This window comes from Anopheles cruzii, chromosome 2, assembly GCF_943734635.1.
Source record: "Anopheles cruzii chromosome 2, idAnoCruzAS_RS32_06, whole genome shotgun sequence".
NCBI lineage: Eukaryota > Metazoa > Arthropoda > Insecta > Diptera > Culicidae > Anopheles > Anopheles cruzii.
The window spans coordinates 40,779,843-40,803,714 of NC_069144.1; the positions used below are offsets into that span (position 1 = coordinate 40,779,843).

General features: G+C 51.4%; 1 protein-coding gene across 1 annotated transcript in view; it reads right to left on the reverse strand.

The window, feature by feature from the left end:
• The window catches only part of LOC128277823 (RNA-binding protein Musashi homolog Rbp6), a 456,559-nt gene extending 440,781 nt beyond the window's left edge, over positions 1-15,778 (reverse strand). The window contains exon 1 of the mRNA XM_053016353.1: positions 15,750-15,778. The gene's annotated coding sequence lies outside the window, so the exon portion shown is untranslated. The remainder of the gene's footprint in view (positions 1-15,749) is intronic.
• Between the last annotated feature and the right edge of the window lie 8,094 nt (positions 15,779-23,872).

The window sequence follows — 23,872 nt, forward strand, 5'->3', positions numbered from 1 at the left end:
GCTGAATCTGAGGCCTTTCACGAGGCAAAAGTTAAATCGTTCTACAAAAGTATTTGAAATGTATTGAAATATTAGAGCATCGTCGGAATGATTGTTATGTGGTTCTAGATGTGGCTCTAGAGTGACCCGAAACTTTTCAGCCCACGTGTTGCTACGCTTGCTATCGTTTCAAATCTCAATCCATCGGTCCCGGGCCGTACCGGGACGATACCATCCATAACCCCGGAAACCCGGGAACCCGGCGACGGATGACAAAAACAGTGAGCTGGAAAATGATTTCAGTCAGTCCCATTAAACGCAGCATCCTTTATCCTTCGCGGTGCATTAGGGCTCCGGCTCCGGCGACAGCGACAGAAGGGTCGCAACCGGGCCATGAAGCAGCGACCGAACCAATCCTGCCAACCGCTGACCGAATCGAACCGAACGGCAGCGTCGCTGCCCGTTGGCCACGTGTGCGTTGTCCTTCGGCGTCGGCCACACACACCGAGATCATTATCCACCCCGCACGATGGTGTCTGTGATAGTCCATCGCCTGGTTTGAAGACGGAATGTCACCATCGTCATCATGGTCGTCTTGGCCGGTAAGCGGGGTGAAGCGGGGGCAGCCGTCCACTGTGGCGGAACAAATGATTAATATATCATTTCAAGCTGGTTGATAATCTGTCCGCTTTCTGACCCGTCTGTCACCCTGCTGCCGCGAACAGCCCCCGGACCCGACGGGCCGCCGTGGCCGATGATTGCACTTTAAGACGGAACCACCCTCGAGCCGGTGCTGTAAAATCGTCCGTCCGTCGTCCTGGGGATGCTGGCCGGCCAGCGAGCACGCTTCGGGCTGCGATTTAATGCGCACCGCAGCCTTCGCGCGTCGCGGGAAGCCAAATTTTGGGAAGTGCTTTTTTATGGCCCAACCCATAAATTATATCGCGCTGGCCGCACGGTCAGAGTGTTGGTCGGGTCTGTCCAGCGCAGATCATCCCTGGATGGTGGACCCTTAATCGCGAAGAAGAGCCACCGCACTTAACCCCCGACACAGGCGGAACAGGCGGACTGCGTGCGCTGCGGTCAAGCTCGTTGGAACGGAAGTGTCCTTTGGGTGAGGGGATGATGAGAAGCGTGGAAAACATGCTTCAATCGTTGCCCGCGTGACAACTGCACAGCCGTTAAAGTGATCGATTTCCGTCGGGTCCCGGTGCCGGACCCTGGTGGAAATCAGCGATGATAGCCAAACGACAAGTACACTACTCACCGTACGTATCCAGACATACAGGAGTTTGGGCAATGGCAGTGGCAGTGTTTAGTTATTAACAAATTATACAGTAAATTTGATGCATCGTATGTTGTTTGCTGTGTTTGCTCGTCCGTAGATTATCCATCTCGCTGCACCGATTAATCGGTTTCTAAGCGCCCGTTCTAACAATAATAATTTTTATAAACTTGTTGAGTGCCGTTCAACAGATCGGTTGAACCGAGCGAACTAATTCTCTTTTAAGTATCATCGGTGACCCAAGGTTCTCACTAAAGTATTTCGTTTCGTTTTCGAAGCATTGCAGAAGTTATTTAGTCCTAAACCTTTGCTTACTAGAATATTCGAAGAAGCAAAAGGGAGTTAGAGTGAACGAGATGGAGAGAGTTAAAAAGCTGTTCATTGTTCAAGCTAAAACACATAATTATTACAAGTAGTTGCTGAAGTAACTGAACTTGAGATTTCTAAAAGTACAGATGAAATGGCTTGTTTGCTTGCTCTTTCAACATTTAACTCAGAACTTAATCTGCAATTGGTGCCCTTTATTTAATTTTCTAAAATTTAGTAAAAAATATTTCATTTTCAAATAATTCAAATAAATATCACAATATTGCATATTTAACTAATGCCTATCCCTAATGCCTTATTACATATTAACATTTGTTTAAACTATTCGTTAAAATATTATTCACCTTTTCTCAAGCTTTCGAATCTCACTTGACGTATAACGTTTACCATTTGAATAAATGTTGAAATCAAACATCTTGAAATGCCTGACCTGGACAACAACTTTCACCCGGTCGTGTAGGTTTCGCACGGTTAGATTGGGAGTGTTCATCGTGCCCCAGTTTATATCGCATGCGGCGCATCTTCGGCGTCCCAATAACAAGCTGTTTCGGCGTTGATTTACACCGACTCCACACAACTGCACGGCATCGATAAGTTATTAACGATCATTTACACGAAGGCGATGAAAACACTCGGCAGAGATTTACACCCGCCCAGAGCGAATGGAGCGCCCGTAGCCCGGGCAGCCGAAACATCCCGTCGGGAAGGGCTCACCGTCGTCAGGCAAGGATCCCTCAACTGTGGATGATGGTGAGGACTTCATCGTTTCGACGTTGGACCGTCGGCGCTTCATCCATCGGGACCTGTGTGTGTTATCCACTTCAGTCCGTCCGTTCCGTCCGTCAGCGCGGCCGTCCCCGAACAAGAAATCCATTATCCCAACACCGGCTGCGGTATCCCCCCCGTGATGCCCAGGATGCCCAGGAAGAATGGCGGGCGTTTTCAATTCCTCCTTTTTTCGTGCCACCCTCGCTGCGGGAAGTGAAATTGGACAACGGCAAACGTCAGAACGCAACAAAAGGCCCTCCAGTCACCCAGTAGGCCGCAGGGATTTGGCGTCAGTGAGAAGTCAATTTTCGAATTTCGCTTTTCCCACCCAAAACAGCTGCTCGGTGGATTTCCATTTTCCCAGGACGGCTACGGCTGCTGCCGGCGCCGCCGGGAAAACGTTGACTCACGCAAATCGGCGGCTTATTTGTTAACCATCGCCGCCGAGCGGGGCCGCCCGTCCGTCGCCAGTTCGTGGCCGTGGCTCAAGTTTGCGTGATTTATGAAACAACTACATGATGAGGATATCCATGGCCTGGCCTGGGGACCAGGGAAAAAAGGGACGCCCAACCTGGTCGAAACCCCGTTATCATTGTGTTTTTTTTTTTCGGCACCGGCATTCCAGCACACAAACACAGAGTGAAATATGTCACAGCCATACACTCGCACACACACGCACGTGCGGTGCACGATAACGGCGGGTGAGATAAATCTTTTCACCACCGGCTGCCGCTCTGGAAAGGACCTTCCCGTGGCACGTGCCCGGCGCGTGATGATGGGCGACAATACGCACCGAAATGGCAGTGTAATCGAAGGCGCTGCGGTCTTACCGGGCCCGAGCGGGCTTCGTGCGGCAAGAACCGTCCATGCAAACAAGAAAATCGCTTCGTTCCGGTCTCGGTTAGACGGTCGACACTCGAGCCCCGGAACCTTTCTCTCGCTCTCTCTCTCTCGAAGGATGCATGATTGTTTGCGCAAGGATAATGGACTCATCGGCAATGTACAAATGTTTACCAACACGCTGGATCTTTGCTCCGGTGGAGATGCTCAGATTCTTTCACAACCATTTTGAGGGTAAAAGGTAGTCGGCGAACGCCTCGGATCGACGGTTTAGGAAATGCGCCGCGAGCCGCATTAAGTGAAAGTTTATATTGAAATCAATTATTTCTCGATTATCCCGATGCTCATAAATGGTTGAGAGGAGAACCTGAGTTGATTTTTGTTGCATCTGGCTGTCTGTCTAATTAAACATTCAAACGGCGAATGGCAACGTAAAGCATTGGTGTGATCCCTTGAAGGTAAGAAGTTAATCATCCACAAACAACGAATTTATTTCATCGGATTTAGTTCGTGCCAACAAATCTCGATTTAAAGTCAATCATTTTCGGCACCCCCGGCGGTGTGTCTGCCTGTGCATCTACTAGAGTGTCCTTATAAATGATGCTTCAAGCGACGCCTCGCTGACTTAAATCACTGACTTAAATCATCAGCACGCGCCAACTCACTCGAAACGCGAATTCTGGCAAAGATTCACAGAAAAAATCAAGTCAAAAAAATGCTATTCACTTGCCACAAAGAGCAGTAACGTGGCTACGTAAACGAAGTTTAATTCAATTGTGTCCCTTCGCTCCACGCCCGGTGGCCTGGTGTTTGATTAACGTTACCATTTTCTCCCGAGATGCTTCGCCGGCATCCCCGGTAATCATATTCATCCGGGCGCCCGGAACCGTGCATCCGGATTGCTAGGGTTTTGTGTGTGTGTGTGTATGTGTGCGGTGGCCCTTTGAGTGTGCCGAGAAAACACGGTACGACGGGCCGGTAGAGCAAAAGGAAATGATAATATTTTTCACCAATTTTCACCACGACGCACTGATACACGGAACCCGTGGACGTGGAATGCACACACAAACCCGGCCCGGCCCGGATTGGGCAGCGAGAAGGAAAAAAAGTTATCTACCATTCACCCACCCCACCCAAAAAGGAATACAAATGAAGCCAAGCGGGCGGCCAACAACGGTCGGCTTCTCGCAAGAAAGCACTCGACACGGATCCGGGCCACCGGAGAGCTTCCGGGCGCAGCTATCAAGTGACCGTAAAAATGCTTCGAATTGTTTTGCGCTTACTGCGGGGCCGCCCCATTAGGCGCCGCGGGGCGGTTGATGGACCGGTTCGGTGGCCCCGGCCCAGGATGAGTGTCGAAATTTACGATACGATCGTTCCAATCGCCGCACGCCCGTTGGGTGCGGGTACCATCGATAAGACTCTTATTTTTACACCGCGGACACGGGCGGCGAATCTTCTTTTGCGCGACTCTTCAACCCACCACCGTTCAAGGAGTGGCGCTGCTATCCTTCAAAATGGCGTGCGCCACGGGCCCCGTCGGATGGGATTTCAATTCCATTTGTATTATCAACCGACGAGTGACACCATAAAACCCGGATCCGTTCGCACGGTAAGCTACGCTCCATCGAGGTCGCCCCGAAGTAATTACATTGAAAGTGAATAAAGCCTCGCCAGGGGGCGAGGTCCGAGCTTCTTCTCTTCTGTATCGTGACTCGAGATCGTTTCCTTTTAATTGATAAGAAAAGAGCATCAAGTTCGCATCGCGGCACGCAACTCGGCTTAAAGTCTAAATTAGTGTCGGAAGATAATGTTTGCTGCCGGCGAACATTTCATTAAGGGTCTTCTTCTTTGGGGCTATTATCGGAATCACACCCGGCCTCAGGCGATTGCTGGAATTTTTCCGCCACAGCGGACCATCGTCGGATCATTTGATTTTCTGTCGTAACTGTGGCTAAGAATTTGAATGAATCAAACAACATAAAGGAGGCTTCTAATGTCGTGTGAGTGATAAAGTTGGCATCATTAATCAACCGAGGGTTTTGGAGTGAAGAGGCCCGCTGAAGTCTAAGTCAGACATTCTACGTCATTATGTCTGTCCATGGGTTACACGCACAGAGGAATCTATTCAGTCGTGTTTGCTGTGACCAGGTCTCAGGTATAACAGGCGTAAGACAGTCGTCAACCCGTCCCAGTCGTGTTGGTGAATCTGCTATGAATCTTATGCAACTTGCTATGAATCTTATTCATTGAGTTTAACCATTAAAAATCCATCTCTCCCATTCACCCACCTGAAAGAGGACAGTTTCGCGCTGCGGCATAATTTGGGACGATCTCCGTCTGCTAAACGATCCCGAAACTCACCATTTGTCTGACAAAACGATCCAGTCACAGGATGGCGTGACGTGTACCGTTCGCAGTGGCGTGGCGACTACGTGTTTCACTTACGTGCGACATGAAATATCTATTTTTCCCTCATTATCTCACTACATAATAATCCTCGCCGGCCGACCGGTGCAAGGCCAGGGTCATGTCAGGGCAGGCCACAGATGCCCGACAGTGGAACGGTTCTACTTCCCATTTTTTTTTCGCTCTCTTTGTTAGCGTCCGACACATGATTGCGTGCTCCGTGTTCGTGTTTCGTTAGGTCCGTTTTATGCGCCAACCAACCCACCCCAAAGACCCAACAGGAGCACCAGAACCACAATAGAGCGTCGCGCAGCTGATGCCAGACGGCGGCCCCGGACGGCTCGCGGTGTACGGGTTGTGACATAAATGTAAATGATGAATTTTTCTCGTTCGCTCGCTCGCTGTGCACTTCGTGTCACAGATCGCTTTCATCGCGTCGGGCCGGCGTCGTTCAATTTGTCCGTATTCGGATTACGACCACGTACGGACAAACATTCCGACTCCACCCAACCGGACACCAGACCAGACACCACCGAACCAGGAACCAAGCACCGCTTTGGGGACTGGGACTGGCTTTGTGGTTGGACAGTCGACGACCGCGAAGGACTCCCGGCTGGAAATGCTACTTGGTACTTTGAGTGGCCAACAAGTAGCAACGAAACGGCTCCAATCTCCAGGCTTCAAAATTGAGTTTGGGCGACTTCATTTTAAAGAAAATCGTTGCAACTCGCACTTTGGACATTTAAAAAGGAAAAACCTTAAGTAACTCTAGTAAATGTTCAGTAGTCCGTCTAGCTCCCGTAAGCAGCAAAAAGGCGTTCCGTCGTTTGATTTGTGCCCCACACACACACATTGTTCCCTGTCGCCGTGTCGTAAGTAAGCGTCATTAACTGAAAAGCACTGCAGCCGCCGGCGGCTTCTTTCCATCCGGCGGGTTTTGTGTGAAATTAAAATCTTCTACGATGGCTGCATTCAAATTTCCACATGCGTGTAGCTATCAAACGTCCCTCACCCAGGGAGCGTTCGTCGGAAAACCCAGGCCAAAGGTTAAGCCGCACAATCTTCCGGCGACCCGGTGTTTGGCTTCGGGTTCAATTCATCGTTAGCTGGATGGCCACCAGACCGAGCCCCACCCGCCCGGCTTACAGTGTGTGTGTGCATGTCCTGGCCGTCGTGTGCAAACAGACGCAACCGGGCGACAACCGGGAGCATCGTTAGACGCTCATTGCTGCACTGCGCTGCTGCACGTGGAAGCTGCGGCATGAGAGCGACGCTGCACACGAAGCCCATAATTTATGTCCTTCCACCATCGCCCATGAGAAGGGCCCAGGGTTCTACCACGGGTGCCACTTCTTTTTCTGTTCGCTCGCCATTTTTACTGACATTCGCCCACCAGCAAGGATAACGGGCCCCAGAATGGCTTGCGGGCGTCCGTGTGGTGTCTTGTTACGTGATGCGCGAACGCCGCCTAAATTAGAGCTCGTATGTGTGTGTATGTCGAGAAAATAAGGATATTCCGGCTCGAAGACAACAAAGTTCGTCACTCAAAAAGATTTGATCACACACCCGTCGGTCGGCCGGCCGTCGTGCGAGTGAAGCCTTCCACGTGCGCCAGCATAATGCTTACATCGACGTGACTTCTCTCCGGCGGCGCTCTTGTGTGTGTGTGTGTGTGTGTGTGTGTGTGTGGTGTGCATTTTCTTGAAAGTCTGCCACCGAGGCAGCCACCGGCGTGCGTCGAGAATGCAGCTCAACGACGACAGCCAAACCCGGCACCCGGTTTAGCTGAGCTGATGATGAAAAGTGCACGTCGCCTTTCATGTTTGCGACAGGCGGCAGCCCGTTTGATGGCAAGAACGCCGAGAAGGACCCAGCGGCGGCAGCGACGGCGGCGTCGGCGGATTGCAGTCAAGCCTCACGACTTTTAATAATTGAAAAAAAACACACACTCACACACAGTCGCGAAACGGCAGACGGCCGGAGTGATCCTGTCGAGTCAGACGACCGTCGGGGGCCCTCCTGCCGGGACGAAGGACGAAAGGACGGATTCTTCACATTGCTTCACCCCCTTCACGGCGCAGGTGAGCGCAACCCCTCCGCGACCTCGACTGCTAATTACATTCCGTCACGTACCCATCATTCGCCAAAGTGTGACACACGGCCCGTGAAGTATGCTCCCACCCACCCGTTCGCCGCGTGTGTAACGAACCCTAAACCACCACTCACTCGCGCTCATCCTGCGCATTCCAATGGACGGCTGGAGTACGCCAACGGTATGCAGTCTCCTGGTGTTACAACAACGGATGGCCTTCAGCAGCATCTTTTCTGCGCGCCCCCATGAGGTCCTGCCACTCCTGCAGACGGATTTGCTTGGAAATAAAAACAAAATCCAGGATTCCAGGACTCGCCTTTACCACCGTGCTGCATTCCAACCGTAACCGGATTAATGGTTAGAAAGACATCCCTTAAAACCCGGGATCCCGGTCCTGGCGGGGACGCGAAAAAACTAACGTCCTAGAAGAGCACGAGCGGCACTCGCGCAGCAGGACGCAATGGATTGTGAGCAGTAAAACCGGGTAAGCATCTTACGGGCCAGCCAGCAGCAAAGGGTGTAAAAAACAAGACAACCCGGTACGGCCATCCTAAGTAATTGCGACGTGGTAAATGAGCGTTACAAACGATGGTGCAAATTATTGAACCTCATTTGCAGGGGCCGCAGTTTGGGGCGACCCCTGTTGGCGACAGTTCTATGCGCTTGAAGTGCCCGAGGCTGCCCCCGGCCAGGCCTGAGGCTGATGAGCTGGTCGCGGAATTAAAATTAGTGAGTTGATTAAATTTTCCAACACGTTTCACCGCTGGCCGGCCTGGCCCGACATGCCACAGTCCCCGCCGGAGAAGGGCTTTTATTTTTAATTTCTTTCGCGCGCCCCCCTTAAATTTGGAGCCTACCGGGACACGGGAGAAGGACTCAGCTCAGAAGTGCTCATAAATGTCGGCGCATTAAATAGTTTTAACTTTTGGCCTCACCAACGAGGCCATCGACGACGGTGCCAAACAACCGAAAGGGTGTGTGTGTAGGTGAGGGCTCTAAAGCAGAGTCAAATCAAACTTGAGCCAAATCCTTCGGCGCGAACAAGCAATCCGAAACCGGTAACCTGCCAACGATCGGCGTCGGTGGTGTCGTTGCAGCGCGAGCGAAAGATTAATGATACCCCGGGCCCGGGCCGAATCCGAGGGCCGTCGACATAATTAATTTAGGTTAATTAACCTCCCGGAACGTAATTATGACCGCAGCGCGCGCGCCTTTTGAAACCATCCTATGGATTGCAAATCGCGCGGAACATCGAAGATGGACGAGCCCGGCCGACCGAAGCATCACTTCCGGTGCGTAAATCTTGCCGTAGGACGCACGCACGCCAGCGAACGCCAACGCTGGTGACACTCGGGCGCGTCCGCATTCGAAATCGCTCGTGAAAATTAAGTTCCTCGACGACGACGACGACGACGCCGACGACGGGTCGCGTAATCCATTAATAATACATTTAACCAAACACAAAATAGAAGATGGGCCCATCGAGAAACAATCGGTGCCCGGCGTCGTGTTCGCGGTGGTTCAAAATTCAAAACGCACGCACCGAAAAGCGGTGCGCCGGTGATTGACGATGATGATGAGCCCGATTTTGGGCGAGGCGGAAAAAACAACGGCCAGGGGTGCCGAAAGCGGCGATGATAAACGACAAGTTCCGGATGATGGCCAGCGAAGAACGGACCGGGCGGTCGAGATTAAACCCCATCGCGTTCACCCTTCAACACTCATCCGTAGCGGAACGCCGATCGCGCGCACCGTGATAAGCGGGATCCCGGCCCGACGAAAAGGATGCTGATGGCAATCCGCTCGCCAGCTGTCTTGTTCCGCGGCGGAACCGGACGGGCCACTTCGTTTGTGTTCGTGTAAAATAAAAGTAAGCTTGGGCCGTGTAGATTATTGGATTACACGGCCCCCAAAATGAACGGGACGCTAAATTGAGCAAAAACTTTTCGCGGAAGTGGCGTTTACAAGGGACGCCACTTCGAGCCGCATAGATAAGCAGGATAATGCGGTCGGCAATACGCCGTAGCCGCAGAGCTTAGAAGCGAAAGAATAAGCGTTAAGCGCGCGCGGAGTGAATCCTTTTCATCTATCCTTTGGAACGCGCCGTCCAGGCGTTAGTTATTAGCGGATCGCTCTAAATAGAGCATAGAATGATTGAATGAGAATGAGCCACCCGAAAACGACCGACCACCGACGACCGAAGTCCCTTCAGCAGCGCACTGAGTGCACAGTTATTAAAATTTTCTCATAAACCGGGCGGCCACCCGAGCCCCGATTGAAATTGTTTTCCAGGACGACCACAAACCCGCGGGCGACTAATTAATATTCCGGAAGAATAATCGCTGCACACGCCAGCACAGCTCGCAGCGGTTTGTCCGTTAGAAAAATTCGTGTCCACGGATCGCGTACACTTGGCGCACAACCGGAACGGAACCGGAAACGCGAACGCTTTTCCCAGCAAACGATCAGCAAATATTTTCCACCCGAAGGCGTTTCGCAATTTACGCACCACGTACGGGGTTCGGTCGAAGTTGGCCGGCACCCATTAAAACGGGTCTGTCACGGGGACAAGGACACAAGCGAGCGTTATCCTTTGCACCGTGCGACTGGTCCCGTTTGGCGCACCGCACGCTTGCAGTATCAGGGTCTGGGGTTCGGTCGGTTCCATTGTCAGCGTAAGCGATTGGCCGATTTCCGGGTTTTATATTTGTTGGCTGGACCAACTGGACCGCAGCGGCAGCCCAGAGAGTCCGGAGGTCCGGCTGGTGACCGATTGATTAAGTAATCAGACTATCGCTCCACCGGGGACGACTGAGCTTCAACCAGGAGTCCTGCGGACATCGGCTACAGAAAGGGCAACATTTCGGCAACTGCGAGTAACTCGTCCCCGGCCCGGGATGTATCATTGCCGTGGCCATTTCGCTAACGATCGCGAATGGGAATCCTTGAAGCATGCCACTGGCTGACTGAGCGACTGACGCGGTACGTCGCGCACTAATCGATCCAACCGAATTGCGAAAATATAAATGACATCTAGCAGGAGGGGTTCGGGTGCGAGTGAAGGCGACATAATCCAGTGATGGTGACCCTTCTGGATGGCTGTTGAGCCATCATGAGCTTAACACGGCAACACGCTCCGTAGGAGTGGAGTAGATGTGGACCGACATGACTGCTGCTTAGTCGACTAGGATCTAAGTTTACGTATGCACCGGAACCCGGAACATCCTGTGATGGGGCGGCGTAGTGCTAAGGTGAGTTAAAAAACTCTGTTTTAAAGGGTGTGCCAGTCAAAAAAATTATTAAAAAATTAAGTCATATTTCTTTTGAAAGGTAATTTTATACAGAATATGTAAAAAATATCGTTCAGTCCTCCGTCTTAAGGAATGCGAATTGCCGGACCTTTCGTTTTACTTCTTTTATCTAATTTTGCACCTTTCCTTGCACCGTTTTCTTTCTTCTCTGCTACAGAACGCTAGTTTTTTCTGAATTCCATCTCACTGACAACTGTGTTACGAGTCTTCTTGAGGTTCCGGTTTATATTGACCCCATATTTTTCGATTGGGCGAAGCTCTGGGGTGTTGAGAAGGTTCATGTCTTTGGGCACCACTTGGACTTTGTTTGCGGCATACCACTCCATGGGCTTTTTTCGATAATTACAAGATGCTAAATCCAGCCAAAACAGAAAAGAACTCTTATATTTTTCGACAGCTTTATGTTCTTGCAAATCTCTTCTATCTTTCCTCTTTCAGTTGCAGTATAGTATTCCTGCCCAGGAAGCTAATTAAAGTCTGCCTTGACGTAGGTTTCATCATTCTGCACTGCACTGCACAGATTCCGCGATCGTTTTCTGGCCGACATGTTTTGCTTGTTGTCACGATTTTCTTCTAGAATGCTAGACTAGCTCGTATTTTAGTTCATCGCGCGGTTGAAGACGATACTTCCAGCTTTCTTGCGACATATCGGACGGATATTGAAACAATTGATCAGCCGTTTCGTCGTTTTTTGCGGCTTCCTGGTTCCGACTTCCACCTGATCAAGTCTTTCTGACTGTCGTCAAACGTTCTCCGAACACTTTTAATACATTGGTGACCGTTGATTTGGCCACATTCAATAATTCGCGAACTTGGCGTGTGAGTTCTTCGGATTTTCGCGCTGACGGTGCAAGATCTTGATACGTTGGTTCCCTTTTTTTCGACGGCATTTCCACAAATGAAGGGCAAATGTCAAAATCGAATAATATGTATGATACTAACCAAAAAAAAATTTTTAAATGAGAGGTGTACAGGATTTTTTGATGCACTATGAAAAATAATACGCCAAGTTGAAGTTGACCAATTTTTGACAGGCACATCCTTTAGGCATGTTGGCACAGGCATGTTGACACTTTTTACAATAAAAATGTCCGATTCGCAGACCAATTCTACGAAAATACGTAATGTTGCTGGTGAAACAGTCGGTCTTGGTTATTGCAACAGTTGAATGACAGAAGGCTCCAAAACAAGAGCGTCATAGTGGAACACATGATCAGTGAACATCAAAACAAACATGCGAGCTTTGCCACCGACAGTTATCCCGTTCCAGTTAACTAGTTATTGCACTTTTACCATCATATTTTATCGCTACAATCGATTCAGGCCACAAACTGCACCGTAGTTCGAGTAATTCTCCGGCTTTCGGGTGGCCGCGTTTTCCGCTGCCCCGAATCGACCAGACCGCCCCCCCACGGTTGAAGGTGATTTTTCCTCCATTAGACATCGCGCGTCGCATTCAAATGCCAAGTCGACCAAACAAACATGCACCGGCAACATGCCGCACGCGGGCCCGAACACTGATTCGCACGGTCGACGAGGAAAACGCTGCCAAAATAGCCAAAAACCCCAGCAAGGAGTGAAGAGGAAAAAAACACAGAAACATACACTGCCACACTGGGGCCTCGGCAACGTGGGCGGCACGAGGCGACGCGGGAAAAGCACCAGAAGAACAATCACACGTTGCATAAACCGGGCACCGCGAGGGACCGCTTTCCAATATCGGAACACGCCAAATGGGGCTCTGCTTCGCCAATAGTGCGGAAAACATTTTCCACCAACGCCACCGCCACCGGCCGCCACCAGCCGGCGAGTACTTTGCCCCATTCGGGGGGAGTTTTATTATCCTCCAAGTCCTTGCCCCGCGATGCGCGTCCTCGAAACGGGTTGGTTGTTTGGTGGCCCCCATTTTTTTTCTCGCCCGTTCCCCGTTTTTTGGTGGGAGTGCCCGGGGAACGGAGGCCAAAAAGGGGCCCGTCGAAAAGTTGGGGCCTGTTTTCCCCACGCCCTCCCGGGGGTCGTTCGCGAAAAGCTCGCCGGAGCCGCGCTGGTGCGCTGGAGCGAAAATGGCACCCCGAAGGGTATTGTTTATGGTACGGAAATCGATGAGGGTATAATGTACGGAACCGAACTGCAACCGTGTGCAATAAATTAGCGATTTCGGTGTGTGTGAGTGTGTGTGTGTGTGTGTGTGTGCCACCGTTCGCGGTCGACTGACGCTCGCTGGGCCGACCGGCGGGCTGCACTTCCGAGCCTTTTCGCCGGGTGCCGGGATGCGACATGAGCCGGTTCAGTGAACTATGCTGGCCGTCGAGACAGCGCAACCTCCCTGCGAAGCCTTGGCAGCGAAAATCGCATAAATGTCCGCCACCGGCCGGCGGGGTTTGGCGGAAGCATCCCCGAGGCACTCGCGGCCGGCGCAAGCAAATCACATTCACGTCTTGCGCCTGACATGATGGGACGCACCGCAATGAGGCACACCGAGCCGATCGATCAATTTCGCCCGTCGACGTGGCAAATAAAATGAAATATTATATTTCGCTACGCCCCGCGGTGATGCACGGTTTTTAAAAGGATTTTCAAACCCTGGAACCAATCACGCGGATACGGTCGTCTCGCCGGTGGCAAAAATCGAATCCCGCCGAAGGAGTCGCCCGGACGCCACCGGCGACCAATCAGTCATCAATTTTCACCTTTAACCAAGGCTCACCGGCGAGGCACGGGGATCGTTGATTGAAAATTCGCCCCAACACGGCTGCGGCTGCGATGCTGCGATCCGTGCCACGTGGAGCGAAAGGACCCCCGGGCGAAGGCAAAACTCCTTGCGCAGACACCCGGGGTCCCGGGGGCCATTTCTGGTGTTTACATAAATCGATGGAATCGTTTAGGGATAAAATATTCAAAAAATTCCACACACCAACACGGGATGCATATTTTTGCGGTGCCCACCGCACCAACTCCCGGCGGGCAAATAGAATTGTTTTACCTATTGCTTCGCCGAACGCCCAAAATCGCCCGAGAAATGGGACGCGAGTTGGTGTGCGAAGCCACCCGGTCGTAGGCAAAACTTCCGCCGGTCGCCGTGCCCTACTTTACGGCCGCCGCACATCCGAAGGGCCGCCTTTCATCGATAAAACACCCAAACGCCCGTGGCCCGTGGACCGATTACGCTAAGACGATTGATACTTTCGACTTTATGAGCCGCACGTTACACACCGGTCCTTGAGGTCCTCCCCCCGGGGGGTGGGTTCGGGCTCTCAGCTGATTTTATTTCTCTTTTTCTTGCACGAAACCGTAAGACGCTTGCTGCGAACGAATCGATTTTCTACCGGCACAGAACAGTGGAACAGTCCTTAAGGCCACCCCCAGTACCGAGGGATGTTAAAAAGTACAATGAAACGGGTGGTTCAGGTGTTGGCCAAAACGAAGTAAATTTGCTGGGTTTTACTTTACTTCTTTGCCGTGTTGACTTTGGCCCGGCACGCGAACAAGCTTCGGTCTATAGAATTTGCCGCTAAGATTAACGAAAGCATAAATACATCGAGTAGCATCAACATAATTTGATGGAACAACAAAAGAGTCCGGAATTGCTATTGTTTCGAATTGGAGGTATTGAAGGCGTCAAACTGGCACAAGAGAACAGTGTATAGCTTTTCTAATAATATCCAGAAATTCAGCAGTCATGCGGAAAAGTTTTGCCCAGTTCATTATTAGAAGTCTAGCTTCTAATAGAAAGAAATGTTCTCATGAATCTTCCAGATGCTGAGTACAAGATTCTTGTAAACTCTCCTGTACAAGTTCTCAACAGTTTTTAACAGATGTCGTGAACAGGGAACAAAGATTAAACTAGAGACTTTAGGGGATTTATTAAAAATATTCTAGTCAGAGAGTCGCACCCTGCATATTTTTTACAAGCTGCTACTTTTATGTAAAACAACATTATGCAGTGTTATCAAAGGAATTAAACAAACGGCATTGGTTGCATCGATAGCTGTACACTGTTAAGGGTGCAATAAATCCAAACAGTGACCAATTCAAGCCTGGGTGGACAACCACAAAACAGCTACCACCGACATTTAGCTACCGTGGCGAAACACACAATGGCATGTTCATTTAAAAAAAAGTATCACTAACCAACAGTGGCTCTTGGCGGTACGGGCATTTTTTATGCCAAAATCTCCCAGCAGCGGTGAGTGAGAAAAATCCCGCAAAAAAAAAATCAATAACAATAATGTATCGGTGTCGGAGTTTTATTTCCGGTCGCTGGTCACATTCGCAGTGGAATTTTTTATTTTCATTCCCGGCCGCCTAACTAACTTTCCACGCTGCTGATCCGTGTGCACGGGTCCATAAAAAAACGGGTCCACCAACAATAAAACACACCTAGCACGTGAAAGCTATCAATCAGCGAAAATAGGGATGCGAAACGATGCATTTTCCAACCTCTGGTTTGCTCTGGAAAGCCCCAGCTCTTTAACCGGGCTCGGTTGGCGCCTGGGTTCTGTCATTCAAATCTGTCTAAATAATATAGTGAGTAGTGTTTCTGTGGCTCACAAATATTTTGTTTCACTTCACAAAGCTCCCGCAAAGGTGTAAGAAGTAGCCCCGGGGGCTCCAGACGACGATGGCACCGACGACGACGACAGGTGGCCTTCTAATCCTTCAATTACCATTCCAACAGTTTGCGTGGTCGTGGCTTGGCTTGGCCGGTGGGGATGCGTCCGCGTGACAGCCTACCTACCTGGACTTGTTTGCCAACTGAGACCGCCGATGAACATTTTTCTGTGAAATGAAAAGAACGGGAAAAGGGAGGAAAAACATTAGTAAATGTGATGCGAGCCCGGTAGGGATCAGTCGGTAGTCCCGGCCAGAGTCGGGGTCCCCATAGAACGAGATCCTTTGATTAACATGCTGCATTCAACATGGCGCCAGGCAGCTCTATTATCTGGCTTCCAGATAAGACGCACAAAGACACTCTGTCTGTGTGTGTGCAAAAGCCAGTGCGTGCGTGTGCCTGTGTGGGGAAGGAAGAATTTTCCGCTTTCCTATTTTAAAGAGTAAACAGATGATAAAAAAACATAAGCCGTCCTCTGGAGAAGTGGAAGACTTTATGGCGGTGTTGGAGACACGGCCGCCCCTGCCGCACACACACACGCAGGCAGACGTAGAAGTGGACTTTGTCTTCGCGCCTCGGGCCCATGAATAAATATTCCGTCGCCTGCCGCCATTTTCAATAAAAATTCATTAAAAGCGTGAAAGCGCCCAGACTATGATCTAACTTCCCGTGCTCGGTGTCAGACGCCGAGTTGGCTCGTTGGCGAGTGAGATCTTCTTGGCTGCTCGTATGCTGGCTGCTCCTCGTGGCCAGCTTGTCGCGACTTGGACTCAAGAGTTAAGGCCGGACCTGAGACCGGCGCTTAATGTATTCCGAGCACTCGAGCTCGGAGGTAAACACAGCTGTCCCCTAAATTCTGGCTCCCGACGAACGCGATCCCATGCAAAACACGCAAACCCAACACCCGGCAGGACCGGCACGGACACCCCCGTGCCGGGACTGTCCGGTGCGGGCGATGAATATTTGCTAGCCCGCGCGCCAACTGAGAGCTGCCTGAGGTGGCCTCGGGAACCTCGGAGCCGGCAGCTACCCCGGTGCCGTTCGAACGATGGTGACCGTGTCCTGTTTACGTGACTTCTTCCGCCCGGACGCGCGCGCGCCGCCAAAAGCCCCACTAGCGCACAGTAAATCGCAGCCGCCAGATGGCGCCACACACTGACTGGAACCCGTCAGCACACTCACTCACCCGACGTCGCCCTCGAACCTGTACATACCATTTCATTTATGAATTATAAACGATGTGAGCGTATGCTTTGGCCGCGTGTGACGCGATGCATAATTTTCCGCGAGCACCAGCACACGGATCGAAACAATTGGCGGAAACACGAAGCGGAAGAAGGCAGCACGCGCCAAATGGAGCCGCCAATGTGCGGAGCCACGGAGAGCAAAAACATTGCCCGCGCCAACATAATTCCGTTCGCGTCGCGCTCTCTCGAAAGGATGCACCGGCCGAATGAGGCGCAGGCGGTTCGCGCAAATAACAGACACATCCGGTCCGGAGTGGCTCCACCTCCAAGAGAGATGTGGCGTGCGGGCGTCCGGGACACTAACCGCACAACATACGGTCCCCGTCTCGGCGCCGGGCCCGGCCCGGGTGACGTGTTTGTAAATAGATGCACGGTACGCGACCGGGAGCCGCCGCCGCCTCCGTTATCCTTGAAGTTTTATTATCCTTTCTTTTTGTCTTCGCCGCTCCGGCTGCTCGTTTCACTCCTGTGCGAATGCACTTCACCACGGTTCGGGTGCTACCCACAACCTGCGGGTGCTGCTGATAACTCAAATCAACCCACCGCCAGCAAGGACATCACCGCACGGTGCGAGTGCGTCGTCGAAAGCTATCAACGGAATGTCACGTATTCTATATCGCGTCTGCCGTTCAGCCACCGAGGTCCTTGTCGGAACTTAGTTACTGAAACCGTGCTGTAGCCGGGCGGTTGATTAAAAAGGATGTTTCAATTGGACCAGCCGCCCGGATCGGGGCCAGATGATTCGGATATCCGATTTTGAGCTTTACGACAGCGTTTTGGTGAGCAGATTGTGCTGAAGGACAACCACCGTTGCACCGTTTGCATCGCATCCGTCTCAGTTGGCCACCGCCAACCGTGCGGGGCAATTTGCTCAAATGTTACACCTATTACAGTAAACCATAACGGCTTCCAATAAAGCGAGGTGAACGAAAGAATGGATTTTATACTCCACACTCCACAGGCTTCCCGCTATTGGCTAGGCGTCCCTGGTCGGCATCACAGCCAGCCGGCCACAAAAACCGCACTCTCGATCGCCTGTTGGTTGCCGGAATGTGTTGTTTTCTACAAACTCCCTGTTGTGCCCTTGATAACCTCTCGGCGTGCGAGATATCCTTCGGCCCCCGGGAGCAGCATGCGAAACCACATACACAGCGAACGGGACCCTGGCTGCCACAGCTTGATAGCTCCCCGTGCGGTAGTACCCAACCCGGGGCATCAACCGGCGACACGTGGACACTTCATCGACGACTCCGGCTCCGTGTTTGTCGCAACAAATTTTCCAACCACTGCGACGGGTCCACATCCGCAGCAGGCAGCTGATGCAGCTGATTGCGCTGCCGACACTTCTGGTCGCTACCCACTTCCGGCCGACCGGCTAGTGCCGGACACCTGCCGCCGTCGCCACCGGCAGCAGTAGACTAGGTGTTTGAGGATTTGCGCCATAATCTGTGCGACACACCAAGTGTTTGGCGTGGCGTTCGAGTGTGTGATCGAGAATAAAGCAATCCCGGTTCGGAACTGGAAAAACCAAACCAAAAAACTCTATCAACTTTCGTGCGGCCAGCGAAAGTCGGCGAAATTAAATGTACATCCCATTAGAAGTTTGTGCGCTGAAAATTGATTCGCCCGGCATTCGTTACGCGGCTGCCCGGCGCGGCCGGATATTAATAGAAAATGGATTCCAACAACTTTCGGATCACGGTGGCCAGCAGCACGAAGCTGCAACAGCGATGCACAGTGTCCAGTGCCCGGTTACCCCCACCGCCAGGTTGCCTGCGGCCCCTCACGCGGGTGACAGTAGTTTACGTAAGGTAATAAATATTCAAATTTCACCTTTTCGACCGCAAAAACTCGGTCCGTCCGTCCGTGTACCGGTGCGCGGTCACGTTTTTTTTTAACTTTGATTTGTTGGAAGTAAAATGAACGAAGCGAAAATATATGACATATTTGGGAGGACCAAGTTGGAACACTTTCGCCAGCTTAGTCGTCGTTGAGTAAAATTTAATTCATTTACTTTAGGTGAGGGAATTTGAAATAGATTTGAAATGCAGCCGTTCTGAATGAAGTTGGTAATGCGTATTGGTGAACTTTTCCATATGATGTAAGTTTGTTTTGTCATTATCTAATCAGCTTTAAGGTCTGCCTTGTTTTGTTGGTACTTTTGGCAGTCGATTCTTTACTAGACGTGTGACGAATTGGAAAGTGTGTCCGCTCCAGAGTCGGGATTACTTTTTCGAGACCTGTGCTTATGAGGGCGCCTTCTTCCAAAGCTTTAAAATGGACAAATGTGCTGCTTGAATAAACAACAGTTAGTACACGGTTAGGAAAACAAAATTTGCTCCGAACGAACTTTGAGCTACCGACGAACATTTTATAACGATTTGTAATTACTTTGCCCCACTTAGTACGTTAAATCCCACAATTACCATTGCCCGAATGGTGTTCCACCTTCCGAGAAACAACACTGCACATTATTCTTTGCTTCTTTCCGCGTTTTTTTCTGTGCGACCAATTGCGGTCGGAGACAAACGTCGACGAGATGAAAAAAAAAGCGAGGCGTTTTGCTCGTGCCCCGCGGAGACGTTAGGCAGCTTCTTGACGATGACGATGATGACGACGACGACGACAACTGCGGCGATGGTGTCAACGTCAAATCTCTATTATGATAATTTATTACAACGACGACGACGACGACGATGCTGATGACGACGAGCAGCGCTCGGTTGCGAAACCCCCGCGGAAGAAGGGATTATTACGGGTGTCCGGCGGGCAATTGTCGAGGGCGAGTTACGGAGCGACGGAAACCGAGTTTATGCTTTGGTCCCGCCGGCGTTTATTATTCAATTGGAGTTTTTCTTGGCCCCTTTTTTTTGCCCTTTAACCGGATTCTCTTCCCAGAATCCTTTTCACCGTTCTCGGCCGGCTCGGCATGTGCAATTTCCCGCAAGCACATTATTTCGTGGCAAAAGATAAGTCAACGCCGGGCTACTGGCGAGGAACTGGCGAGCTGTGGCTTTAACCGGGGTTTTTTCGCACACACGTGGTTGCATAAGTTATGGGCAGCCGATTCCTTCTGTCCGAGACCACTCGAAAAGGACGAAGCAAAGTAGAGCAAACAACGAACAATAATCGATAAACAGTGGGTTTATTTGCCGTTCCGATCAGACAGACAGGCGCACCGTTCGCAGTCGGAGAAAAGACGCAGAACCATTGGGACAACATCGGGACCCCCCCCACGCCCCACCGCAAATCGACCACTCGTTACGCTGGTCTGATAAGAGCTCGCCGACAAACAACTCGCGCCCGCACGTTGTAAGCGTTGTGTCCTGCCGATTCAGGACGTCAGATCAGACGATACATAACGAGCGGCCCACCATGCAGGGTGGTCCGTGTGTGTGGCCTCCGGTTATGCTTTCGAATCGGATCAAGCGCAACACACATACACGGACACACACACACACGACACCTATGGCATGTCAGCCGATTTGAAGTGTTGTTGAAGGTTGTCACGCCGCCGGCCCGGCTCAGGTGTCCTGTCGATTGAGGTCGCCGTAATCCTGGTGGTCGAGCGTGGCGTACCTCAAACCGTTTCACAGTCCGGCAGTGTCCGACCTTTTTTTCCTGCTGCCGTTGTTGTCATCGTTCCAGTTTTGTGCCGCCCAGTTCCGTGTGCCCATGTGCAAACATGTTTTTAATTTATGTTTACCGATGCTTAACCAATGTTTGCACCAATGGCACCGGTCGGCACACTGGTAGACGCGACCGGCTGCCGGGCCGGAGTGCCCTCATGCAGGTGAGCGTTGGTGAGTGAGCCCAAGAGGTCAGACCCACGGAACGTAACGAGATGGCGGGCAAAAAAGTTGCGAAACGGGACACTTCGAAGTGACACTCGACAGTGATGAATTCGTGGCGACACGATCACGCGAACCGACACGAAAAACCCAGAAAACAGTGGCCAGAAACAAATTTCCAACAAACTTCGGTAATCTAATGACTACCAAAAATCAACTGATTGATAAAATGTTCCAAAAACATAGAACTAAATTAGCAAGAACCATCAGTGGCTGAGTGAATGCGCTATATTAGCAGCAAATAGCAACGTAAATACTATCAACTGTAGCATTCTATTGATTGAATACCTGGATAAGTTATGACTTTCGTGCCAATCGATACTGTGGTCAATCAGGATGAAGCATTAAATTTTATCCAAAAGAATTTCTTGACTCGCTTGGTTTACCACGGTGGCCTCCACATAGTTAGAAGTTGAAGGTTGAGCTATGTTTATTTTTTTATTTCAAATGTCAATAAATTCCATTCAAATCAACGGTACGATTTAATGTTCAGTGGAACCAAAAGAAAATACTTAATTCTAATTCTTCTTCTTCTTCTTCTTTTGGCGCTACAACCGCTGAGCAACCAGAGATCTTGGCCTGGCACCAGAGACAATGTTAATCTCTGATGCTCTTCTGTAACATTTAATTTTTACGGACGGGATTGTTAGCCCCGCGCCAACCTCCCTGTCACGCCGGTATCGGGAATCGAAACCATGGCCGGTTGGGTGACAACCGATCCCAGGATTCGAACCACGGCCAGCTGCGCTGACAGCGAAGAGCGTTACCGACTGCTCTATCACCGGGGGTATTAATTCTTAATTCTAATTACATGACCAAAACTTTACCAAATTCCTCAAAGCGAAATTCAAATTTAAAATGCCTTGAATAGTAGGGGGAGCTAAAGACCGCTGCTAGGAGCTAGTTCTTTAATGAAAATAAATACTTTTCAAATAGCCAACAGCCAACTGCTCGAACTCGACTTTTTGCATTGGAAATTATTCAATTTATGCTCAGTATAAAGTAAAAAGTGCAGAATGAGTTAGCACAGTGGCTTCATTTCAAATTTGTCACGAACCCAACGGAATTTTCATCAAACCGGACACACCGAACAGTAATCCACCGGAAGTCTCCAGCCCAGCCGCTGCCTATCGCCTAATGCGGGCAACAAAAAAGGTGAATAAAAAATAACGGAATTACAGAAACCGCACAAAGTGAAATCAGTATCACAACCGACGCTAATCCTGCCACCCGGCGGCAGCGTCGACGTAGCCGAGTCATTCGCTTTCCACCCTCCGAAGAAGGGGGCCGGACAAAATGGAACGACATCCGTGGTTGGGATCCCTCGTACAGCGCACCGGGACGCAACATAAAATTTCTATTTCGAGTAATACCTCAAAACGGTCGGCCGCATGTAACTCCTCATTTCGCGAACATGACAAACATTTCTTCACATCCCGCGGCCCGGGACAGCGTAAGACGCGGCAACCAGACCGGCGCGGCACAGACCATCGATCGCATCGCGGCGGGAAGGCTTGAGTCCGCTTGCCGACGACGACGATGACGACGACGGTGACATTTGGCGAAGCAGATTTGACAGCGCGCGGCCAGCGTCGTAAAATGTTCGTGTTATTTGCAAAGTGCAGCCATAAAGCGAAAAAAAAGGACACTCCGCCCGGTGCACCCGGTACGGTGCGCGCGGAAGTGTCCCCCGTCCTCCCGGGCACACGGGGAGAAGGCACAATCAACGGCGGCTGGCAGATTTTCTTGATGGACAGCAACATTTTGTGTGATGCACTTTTCGAGATTACGATGGTGGGCAACATTGTCTACCTGGCGGCCCCCCCCCCTCCCGGTAGGCCGCATCCGCCGCCAGCTGGCAGCCGTCATGTTTGATTTCCATAATTTCCACTCACAACGCGGAAGCCCGGAGACAGTTTGCAAGACGCTTGTCCGCACGTAAGAAAGCCCGAAGAAGCCGGGGCTACAAATTGCATTAGAATGGGTCGGACGCCGGACGTGCCGGGCGCGTGTGGCGAGTAGTGCACCCGGCCCCAAGGCAGCATGCAACCATCATTAACGCGCTATTCATTGTCGAGCTTCCCAAACGGCGCACAATGGGTTACAGTACGCACACGGACACACGTGCAAAAATTATATAAAGCACCGAGCGACACCTTCGGCACGGGCCCCGACGCGACGGGCCAGGCCCACTGCCGACGGATTGGCGTCGTTTTGTACTTCCTTACGGTGCCTGGGGCACAATGAGCCGCACCACCAGAGCATAAATCTGTCACTTTTGGGTCTCAGGCGGGATGTGCGGCATGTGCAAGTGCATAAGACGCTCGGTGCAACGAACCGGAGGTTTTGTTTGGGGAACGCAACCGTGACGGAACCGCCCAACCGCCCGCCCGTCCGCCCGCCGGGCGGAGATTTGTGGACCCGCGCGACCATGACCTAGGCCTCGCGCTGCAATTCAAGAACCGCAAGAAACCGTCGCCGCCGTCTCACGGAACGGTTCCAGCTCGTTAGCTCGGGTCGCCGGGCCCCGGGCCGGTGGCCACATTTTAAGAATGAAGTTGTTGTCCGCGCCGTCCCCGTCGTGCCTCCGTCTGCACGTTCCGTTCTCTATTCATTCGGGGGCACGCTCGGCGGCAACCTCCACCTTCGGTGGCCCATCCGTTGCCAACTCGAGGTTCGCAAGACGCTCGTCTCGCCTGCGTTTCGGTTTTCTCCGCTCCCACCCCACCGAAGGACGCTGTTGGGCGCTGATTAATGCTCTGCAATGTACGCGCGTCCCGCTCTATCTCCGTCCCGATGCAGATCGTCGCAGGGCTCCGTCATCCCTCGTGCGGGGGCAAAGTTTTCCAACTTTTTATTCAATTCATTTGTCGTATTAACGTGCCCGGTAGCGCTGGCTGGCGACAACCTGCGCGTCGGCGGCCTGGGGCCGTAGTTATTAAGGTAGGCAAATCCGTGGCTTTCGCGTAAACGATCCAATTATGTTTATGCGACGAAAGCGGGCGAGCCGGGACGGGCCGGGGTGGAACTGGCAGGCGCCAGTACATACGGGACGTCGGTTAATAAATGGCTCGGTGCTGGAGATGCCGAAGCGAATTGCCATTTTAAATTGCTGCCAACAAATCTGTCCCAAAATTATGGGAACCACATT